Source organism: Equus asinus, chromosome 13, assembly GCF_041296235.1.
Source record: "Equus asinus isolate D_3611 breed Donkey chromosome 13, EquAss-T2T_v2, whole genome shotgun sequence".
Taxonomy (NCBI): Eukaryota; Metazoa; Chordata; class Mammalia; order Perissodactyla; family Equidae; genus Equus; species Equus asinus.
In genome coordinates this window covers 50,474,222-50,484,965 of record NC_091802.1, presented here as the reverse complement: position 1 = coordinate 50,484,965, position 10,744 = coordinate 50,474,222, and positions in this window count along the sequence as shown.

Below are 10,744 nucleotides of genomic sequence, written 5' to 3'. Positions count from 1 at the left end.
GCGTGGCTTGATGAGCAGTGCCATGTCCGCGCCCAGGATTCGAACCAACGAAACACTGGGCCACCAGCAGCGGAGTGCGTGAACCTAACCACTCGGCCACGGGGACAGCCCCTGCATGAGTCTCTTTGAATTGTTGATTTCAAGTTCTTTGGGTAGATACCCAGTAGTGGGATAGCTGGGTCATATTATATTTCTATTTTTAATTTTTTGAGAAATCTCCATACTGTTTTCCATAGTGGCTGCACCAGTTTGCATTCCCACCAGCAGTGTATGAGTGTTCCATTTCCACATCCTCTTCAACATTTGTTGGTTTTTGTCTTGGTTATTATAGCCATTCTGACCAGTGTAAGGTGATATTTCATTGTAGCTTTGATTTGCACTTCCCTATTACTGAGATTGAACATCATTTCATGTGTTTATTGGTCATTTGTATATCTTCCTTGAAACAATGTCTGTGCAAATCCTCTGCCCATTTTTTGATAGGGTTGTTTGTTTTTTTTGTTGTTACTGAGTTGTATGGGTTCTTTATATACTTTGGAGATCAATCCCTTCTCTGATAAATGATTTGCAAACATTTTCTCCCAGTCGGTGGGTTGTCTTTCTGTTTTTTAATGGGTTCCTTTGCTTTGCAGAAGCTTTTTGGTCTGATGTAGCCTCATTTGTTAAATTTTTCTTTTGTTTCCCTTGCCTGAGTAGACATGGTATTCAAAAAGATGTTGCTAAGACCAATGTCAAAGAGTGTACTGCCTATACTTTCTTCTAGGAGTTTTATGGTTTCAGGTCTTACATTCAAATCTTTAATCCACTTTGAGTTAACTTTTATGTATGGTAGAAGATAATGGTCTGCTTTCATTCTTTTGCATGTGGCTGTCCAGTTTTCCCAACACCATTTGTTGAAGAGACTTTGCTTTCTCCATTGTGTGTTCTTGGCTCCTTTGTCAAAGATTAACTGTCCATAGATCTGTGGTTTTATTTCTGGACTTTCAATTCTGATCCATTGATCTGTGTGTCTGTCTTTGTATCAGTACCATGTTGTTTTGATTACTATAGCTTTGTAGTATGTTTTGAAATCAGGGATTGTGATGCCTCCAGCTTTGCTCTTTTTTCTCAGGATTGCTTTGGCTATTTGGAGTCTTTTGTTGTTACATTTAAATTTTTGGATTCTTTGTTCTATTTCTGGGAAGAATGTCATTGGGATTCTAATTGGGATTGCAATGAATCTATAGATTGCTTTGGGTAGCATGGACATTTTAACTATGTTTATTCTTCCGACCCATGAACATGGAATATCTTTCCATTTCTTTACGTCTTCTTCAATTTCTTTCAATAATGTCTAGTAGTTTTCAATGTATAGGTCTTTCATCTCTTTGGTTAGGTTTATTCCTACGTTTCCATGTGCACTTAAGAAGAATGTATATCCCACTGTTTTCAGATGGAATGTTCCATATATACCTATTAAGTCCATGTGATCAAATGTTTCATTTAAATCTACTATTTCCTTGTTGACATTTTGTCTGGATGATCTATCCATTGATGTGAGTGGGGTGTTGAGGTCCCCTACTATTTTTGTGTTGCTGTTAATTTCTCCCTTTAGGTCTGTTAGTAATTGCTTTGTGTACTTCTGTGCCTCTGTTTTAGGTGGGTGTATATTAATAAGTGTTACGTCCTCTTGGTGGAATGTCCCTTTTATCATTATGTACTGCCCCTCTTTGTCTCTCATTTTCTTTTTTAACTTGAAGTCTGCTTTGTCTGATAAAAGTATGTCAACATCTGATTTGTTTTGTTGACCATTAGCTTGGAGTATTTTCTTCCATCCCTTCGCTCTAAGCCTATGTTTGTCTTTGCAGCTGAGATGGGTTTCCTGGAGGCAGCACATTGTTAGGTCTTGTTTTTTAATCCATCCAGCTACTTGATGTCTTTTGATTGGAGAATTCAGTCTATTTACATTTAGAGTGCTTACTGATATAAGAGGGCTTAATGCTGCCACTTTTTCTCTTGTTTTCTGGTTGTTCTATGTTTCCATTATTTCTCTTCCTTTGTATTTCTGACTGCCATTTAATTTTGATGGTTTTCTGAGGGGGTTTTCTAAGTTTTCTCTCTTTTTGTGAATCATGGCTCTGCTCTGATTTCTTTTTAGTGGTTACTGCGAGGATTCTATGAAAGATATTGGAGATGAGATAGTCCATTTTCTCATAGCATCTTGTCTCCACTAACCTAGGCAGGTTCTTTCCCTTTCCTCTCCCCTTCTCAGTAATTCTGTTACAAATTGTTCTGTTTCTTAATATTGTGTGTTTGTGGGTAAGTTGAAGTGTTTATCATTACTTTTGACGCTTTCTTTCCCCTTCTCTTTTAAGTTGTAATTGAGTCTGTGCCTCCCTATTCTGGTAGAGAGCTGCAGGTTTCTAATCATGTCAGTCTATTTATCTCCTTGCTCATAGCTTTGTAGACTTTTGCCTTTTTGTTGCTGGTGTGAGGACATCTTTAATTATTTCTTGTAGGGGAGGTCTAGCGGCCATGAATTCCCTCAGCTATTGTTTGTCTGGGAAAGCTTTTATCTCTGCATCATATCTGAAGGAAAGTTTCACTGGATAGAGTATTCTTGGCTGAAAGTTTTTGTCTTTCAGTATTTTGAATATATCATTCCATTCTCTCCTAGCCTGTAGTGTTTCTGCCAAGAAATCTGCTGGAAGCCTGATAGGATTTCCTTTGTAGGTTATTTTCTTCTGCCTTACTGCTCCTAATATTTTTTCTTTATGATTAACTTTTTCCATTTTTACTATTATATGCCTTGGAGAAGTTCTTTTAGCATTGATGAATTTGAGCATTCTATTAGCTTCGGTTATTTGTAAATCCTGAACCCATCCCCAAGTTTAGGAAGTTCTCAGCAATTATTTCTTTGAGCAAGCTCTCTGCTCCTTTCTCCCTCTCTTTTCCCTGTGGAATACTTATAATTTTTATGTTGCATTTCCTATTGAGTTGGATATTTCTCAAAGGATTTCTTAATTTGTTTTTAGTCTTAGTTCTCTCTCCTCCTCTATCTGTAGCATTTCTATATTTCTGTACTCTAAATTACTATGTCCTCTATAATAGCTGTTTTTTAAGGTCTCCAGATTTTTCTTTATCTCATTCATTGTGTTTTTCATCTCCAACATTTCTGATTGAGTTTTTTAAATAGTTTCAATCTCTTTTGTGAAGAATTAACTCTGTTCGTTAATTTTATTCCTGAGATCATTAAGCTGTATTTATGTTTTCTTATAACTAGTTGAGTTTCTTTATCATTATTATTTTGAAGTCTCTATCATTTAGATTGCAAATTTCTGTGACTTCAGGATTGATTTCTGGGTACTTGTCATTTTCCTTCTGGTCTGGAGTGTTAATACACTTCTTCATGCTCTTTGATGGGGTGGACTTTTGCCATCACATAGTGGTAAAATCTGGTGGCAGATTCCACCTGTCCCTACTGTGGGGGGGTGGGGGAGTAGGAGCTGTGTTTTATGAGCCCTCTGCAAGCCCTGGCACATGTGCCTGTCCATTGGAAGCTATGCCTACAGGCCCCTCTGCATTTGCCTGTTGGCTGCTGCCGCTTCACACACGTATTTGCTGGTGCTCTGGTGGGGACTCCCTGCTCTGGCTGACCAGCTGAGCTGGTACATCAGACAAGAGGCAGGGAGAGGCTCTTTCTTTCCCATGCACAGCCCCACATGCCTCCTCTCTGCATGCACTGTCTGCCCACCTTGGATTCTCGGTTTGGTGTGGATGCTCCCACCATTGATTAGCCATCTCAGTGTGCAGCATTCCCACAGGCATGGAGGCCAAGTGTTCCCACAGAGGGCTGTGTTTTCCCCCTTCTCCTTTCAGAGTCCCACACCAGCTGCCACGTGAGGTCCCACACCCTAGTTTGCTGCCACTCAGGAGAGAGAGGAGATCCCCTTACCTCCTTCAACTGCCTCCAGGGAGGGGTCCAGCACCCCCACCTTCAGACATATGGCTGTGTGGATCTCTCAGGCATGTGCTGTGTTGTGTGAATGTCCTCTGTTGGTTTATGAATGTCCTTTTTGTTGTATTTTAGGGGAGAGAGACTAAGGGAAGAACTCACTCTGCCATGTTGCTGATGTCAGTCCTCCCTCGATTGTCAGTTTTTACTATTTTTTTTAAAGAATGAAATTCTGGCCCCATTGGTTTTTCTCTTTGGGGCTACTATCTTTCTCTATTGGGTTAAATTTGCTGTTCTCTATCTAGCTTCCTAAGATAGAAACTTCAATCACTGATTTGCAACCTTTTTTCTTTTTTAATATATGCATTGGAGCTATAAATTGCCCTCTAATATTTACTTTAGATATAGTAACAAGCTTGATATGTTGTATTTTCATTATCATTAAGAATAATATTTTCTGATTTTCCATTTTGTTATCTTTTTGCCTCATTTCTTATTTAGGATTGCATTATATAATTTCCAAACGTTTATAGAAACACATACACATATCTATATACCTCTATATACCTGCACACATTCATCCTTATATTTTAAAAATTCTTTCATTTTAATAAATTTAATTTTATTTCCTTTTAGGCCCAAAATGATTAAATTAGCTAATGGTTTGCATATTTTTAAATATTTATTTAGAAAAGAGTTTAGTTTGATTAATTAGATCTACTGTTTTTCTATTTTCCACTCATTAATTTTTGCTTTTCATTCTTTTGTCTCTTTGTTTTGGCTTTCTTTCTGGCTTATTTTGTTATTATTTTTCTAGCTTTCTATGCTGGAAATTTAATTTTTATTCTTTACTTTTTTCTGATGAAAGTATTTCTTGAAAGAGGTCATCAAGAAGACATGACCACCCATTGACCCTTAAGCTAGCCCAGGCAATCAGAGCCTCCTTACCCTCTCCACTGTCCTTGGAAAGTACATTCTGCCCACTGTTCCCACAGTGGGAGCCATTTTCAAGGACAGTGCCTTGAGAGAGCAATGTGTTGTTGAGACTGTCTGGATGGTTTATGCTACTGAATCCCATTAGGGCCTCTGTATAAATTTCTAAGATTCTGGCAGGTGGGTGTGGAGATCTGCTCATCTTGTGGTTGCCCAAGACAAGCCTCATGTGTAAATTCCTTTGTTTGTTAAACCTGCCACCTACCAGTTGGAGTAGTCTTCCTCTCTCTTTGGTCTCACCTTGCCCTCTTTCATGGGGGCCTGTTTCAGAGTTCACCCAAAAATCTCCTAAGTTTGTGAACCAACAGTATTTAAGGCCATGAAGTTTACTTATTTAAATATGTAGTATCTTATTATCATTATATTTTATAAAATTTCAACTTCAGTTTTTATTTCCCTTTCCACTCAAGAGATGTTTAATACAAGGTTATTCAATTTCCAAGTGGAATGCCTTTTTAAATTTTGCTACTAATTCCTACTTTTACTGTATTATTTTTTGATAATGTTGTTTATAACATTTTTATTTTATATAGAACTTAGTGATTGTTTTTGTGACCTAATATAGCATCAATATTTCTGACTGGTTCATGTGTGTTAAAGAAGGTGTATGCTCTATTATCACAGTGTAAAGTTATTTATATTGACATAAATTCAGACTTACAGAAAAGTTGCAAGAATACTTGTACATATGCAAAATAAAAACACACACCTCCTGAATTATATATATATTACCTTGTTGATTATTTTTAAATAGATAGAGCTATATATAATAACTATATTTTTATGTATCTATATCTATGTATAGTACCTTCTTAATTATGCTGTTCAGACCTTCTATATCCTCACTATGTCTTGTCCAGTTCCTCTGTCTTGCACTGAAGGTGGTGTGTTAAAGTACCCCACTATTATAGTGCTCCTGTTTATGTTATCTTGCATGTCTGTAATTTTTGTTTTATAAAAGTGGTTGCTGGGTTTTTGGTGAAGAGATATCATAATTGTTATAAATTCTTTATATATTTAACTCTTTTTCTTTGAATTATAATTTTTCCTGACATCAGTTATTGCTAAATATGATTTCTAATTTCCAATTACCTGATATATTTTTGCCACTCTTTCATTCCTGCTATCAGAAATTTGTGTCTTCTGTTGTTTTTCTTCATGATAAGTTTAGCTAGAAGTGAGCAATATTATTAGTCTTTCCAAAGAACTAGCTTCTAGTTTCATTGAATTTCTCCATTGTTTTTTCTTTATTTTTTTATTCTAGACTTTATCTTTATTTTCATCTACTTTTCTTTCACCTACTTACTCTTTGTTTAATTTGCTCCTATTTTTCTAGTTACACAAGGTGGGAGCTTAGATGATTAATTTTAGATTTTTCTCTTCTTATATTAGGACATAAAACAATAAATAGTCTTCTAAGTACTGTTAGCTGCTTCCAACAAATTTTGATATGTTGCATTTCATTTTTATTATTTCAGAATATCTTTCTTTTTAATATTTTCTTTGAAATAAGAATTATTAGAAGTATGGTGTCTAATTTCCAGTTCTTTGGGAATTTCCCAGATATATCACTATTATTAATTTCAACTTAATTCCCTTTTGGTCAAAGTGCATTTTAAAAATATTTTTAATTTGGGGCTGGCCCCGTGGCCGAGTGGTCAAGTCTGTGCGCTCCGCTGCAGGTGGCCCAGTGTTTCGTTGGTTCGAATCCTGGGCACGGACATGGCACTGCTCATCAAACCACGCTGAGGCAGCGTCCCACATGCTACAACTAGAAGGACCCACAACGAAGAATATACAATTATGTACTGAGGGGCTTTGGGGAGAAAAAGGAAAAAATAAAAATCTTTAAAAAAAAATATTTTTAATTCACTAAATTTATTGAGATTTGTTTTATGGTTCAATATAAATCTATCATGGTGAATATCTATGTTCATTTATTTTTTTTAATCTTTTTTTTTTTTTTTTTTTTTTGCCTGGAATGTTCAATAAGGGAGAATTAGTTCAGCTTGATTGTATTGTTCAAATCTCCTATACACTTACTTTTTGTCTAATCATTTTATCAATGACTGAGATAAAAATGTTGAAATCTCCAAGTATAAGTGAAGATTTGTTAATTGATCTCTTCAGTTCTGTTTTTCATTCATGAGTTTTAAAGTTCTGTTATTAGGCCTGTATAAATTTAGATTTATCATATCTTTGAAAGAATTAACCCCTATATTATTATGAAATATTCTTCTTTATCTCTGGCAATAATTCTTGTCCTGAAGTCTAGTTTGTGTCCTATTAATATAGCCATTCCAGACTTCCCATGAGTAGTGTTTCCATGGTATATCTTTGCCCATTGTTTTAGTTTTCATCTTTGAGTCTTTAAATTTAAAGTGGGCTTTCTTTTTTTGTTGGTAGCATATATTTATGTCACACTTTTAAAATTAAGTCTGGAAATCTCTCTTATAGTTAGTGTTTTGATAATTTGTATTTGGTGTAATTATTGAAATGGTTGGTTGAGAGCTACCATATTTTTTTTATTTCCCATCTACTCACTCTTATCTTTTGTCTCTGTTCTTGTAATTTTTTTACTGATTTTATACTTTTAGTATTCCACTTTATCTATACTATTGCTATATTAGCTACATCTCTTATTTGTTTATTTTTAGTGGCTGCTCTAGGGTTTGACAATACATATCCTTAACAACTATTTTTTTTTTTTTTTTTGCAGTACACCAAACTCTCTCAGCTCTTTTTGTTTTCCTGAGAAGTGTTTATTTTGTCTTCGTTTTTGGTAGATATTTTTCCTTGGTTAGAAGTCTAAGTGGATTAATTTCTTTCCCTACTACAACAATGTGGCTTCATTGGCTATTGGCTTGTATGTTTTCTGGTATGGAATTTACCTGGCTTTTTTATAGTTGTTGTAGTAGACATTAGATCTGACACAATCTGCTACGTTAGAAACACCTAAAAAACTTCTATTCCAAGTTCATAGGTCTGTTAACATTTGTAAAAGGGCACAGGACTCAAAACTGAGTTGCTCAATCATCTGTAAATCATTTATGCATGAGAAAACAGAGAACCAAAGCAAATGAATTGCAGTATACACTGACTAATGTGATTTCTGAAAATTTAATTATAGCAAAGATACAAAATGCCTTACCATGCTGTTTAAGCCTCTACTGTTTTGTAAGAGAATTATTTTTGTAGCGTTAATATTATGCCTTAATATTTAATTAAAAGTATAATTGTTATAATTATCCCAATCATGTGGTATAAGCTATCATGGGACTCATGTTATATTTTACACAGAATGCTGAAATGAGTCTTCATGCCAAAAGAAGAGCAAGTTCCAGGGTAAAGGCAGGGATGGCATTGACTGAGCAGATCACCCAGTCATAGCCAAGTCAGAGAGGTGGATGGCTAGAGAGATACATATAGATGGATGCAGAGATAGGTAGATAGATAGATAGGTAGATAGATAGATAGATAGATAATGGATAGGTAAATAGATGATAGAAGATAGACAGATTATAGATACACAATAAATAATGGATAAATAGCTAGATAGATAATAGATGATAGATATATAGACAGATAAATTAATAGAGAAATAATTGATAGATAATAAATAATGGATAGCTAGCTAGAGAGATAATAGATAGATGATAGATAGCTGGTAGATAAATAGTTACCTTTGTACCTGGTCAAACTGGTAAGTGTACAGGTACTATACTTTAAAAGCATTACAGCTCTCATTTAGGTCCGTGTTGGATTCTGGCCTGATTGTTATACTATCTGCCAAACGTAAAAATTAAATATTAATTCCAGTTATTTCCTAGACCTCTTTCAGGTTTATGATAAAAATAAAAACAAAACCAAAAAACATAAAACAGGTGATCAATTTAGAGCATAATCTTCAATTATCAATTGGCTAAAGCAGAAGGCTAACCCTTTGTGTCATTCGGGAAAGAGGTTGGAATTTGGAAACCCAGGTCATCTGAGATTGGGTTGGCTTCTTTCCGGGTACATGGCTGAGAGGAAATTCCATAAGCCTACTGAGTCTAGTGTCCTCTTAATCCTACTTAACCACTAGATTATATGGGATTGAAATGAGAAACTGCAAGTGGAAGCTTTTTTAAACTGTAAAGTTCTTTACAGTAATTATCTTTAGAAGCAGAATGCCATAAGTAACACTGTACAATGTGTGAAGTTGACTAAACAAAGTGGCTTTTTAATAATTCCTAAAATCTTCATTGGTAAAGAGGTCACAACCTAGTAACTCTCTAGTCTATTCTTCAAGAACAAGAATCCCATACAATAAACTATTCTCATTTTTACCAGAATTTCCATGCCCTTGACACCTCTAATACCATATGGTGTGTAGATTGTAAGGCTAAAGTGGCAAGACTGCAGTACACGCTGGACCTGCTGTGAAGTCCCTTTCTGCTCCAGGTCCCACTCAGTGATGGCGTCCTTCTCTGTCAGGCAGTGTGTGGGCTGGAGTAATATTACTAGGTGTTGAATGTGTGGCCTCCAGAATCCAAAGAGACATACCAGATAGTGTTCTTTCTTCTTATTGATAGGAGATGCAAGACATGGTAATTTGTCCTTTACTTTAGAGGAGATAAGCGGAGCACTCCTGACCACTGGACCCATAAAACCTTCACTGAAGTGATGGGTTCCAGAATCTTTACAGGATTTCTCTCTTACTCTCTGTAGCTTGTGTGTCTTACCAAGGTTATTGGTGTACTAGTCATCTCTCACTTGTCCTGACTGATCAGCATGATGTCATTGATGCATCACTATGATGTTCTGTGGGAAGTCCTGGCAGTCCAGATCTCTTAAGGCTATAACAGAAGCAGGAAAGTTAACATAGCCCTGATGCAAAACTATAAAAGAATATTATTGTGTAGTTTACCTGAAGGTGAACTGTTTTTCATACTCTTTTCTAATCAGAATAGAAAAGAAGGCCTCTGGCTAATCATTGGTTGAGTATCATGGACCTACTCTAAGAAGAAATATCATGTCTGACAAAGCAGTGGTGCTTGGGATCACTACCTGTTTGAGCTTACAACACTCTGCTCATTCTCCAGAATCCATCTGGTTTCTGGAGGGATGAGACTGACAAATTAAATGAATATGGGATAGGTACCACTCCTTTTGTATTCTTTACGATATTAAAGGTCTCTACTTTCTCCCTCCTCAAGATGCAATATTGTTCTTGATTAAATGTCTTGGCTGGAGCTCAGGTTGAAGGATTTGTCGGAGATGTCCACTTCCCCTTCCCCATTATGCGAGTTCTTACACCACAGACCAAGGACCCCATGTGGAGGTTATTCCAAATACTAAGTACATTCAATTCTAACGATATACTTGGTGATAGAGAAATTAACAGTAGGTATGTTCTTAGATCCAGTGGGACCACATGAAGTTAGATTTTAACTAAAACTCCACTTATTCCTTTGGCTCCATACCCCCATTCTAAGAGTGGGGCCAGAGTGACATTTTGGTTTTCTAGGTATCAATATTCACTTAGACCCTATGCCAAACAGCCCTTGTCTGAAGATTTTTCTTTCTCCAGTACACAGTCATCCAAGTAAATGGCTATAGGTAGCTTTGAGTAAGGACTGGGGAAACCTCATAGTAAATACTTGTCAAGATGTTGCAGGATCCTTCCTTCCAGCCACTTCCTCAGACAATAGATTCTGGTTATAAAAATTAACTCAGGCATGGGAACAAGGGATAATTACTTTTTATTGGGGTGATGGTGATTGCCCTCAGCCTCTTACTCTACATTCTGGAATTTTTATGGTTCTAGGTATTAAG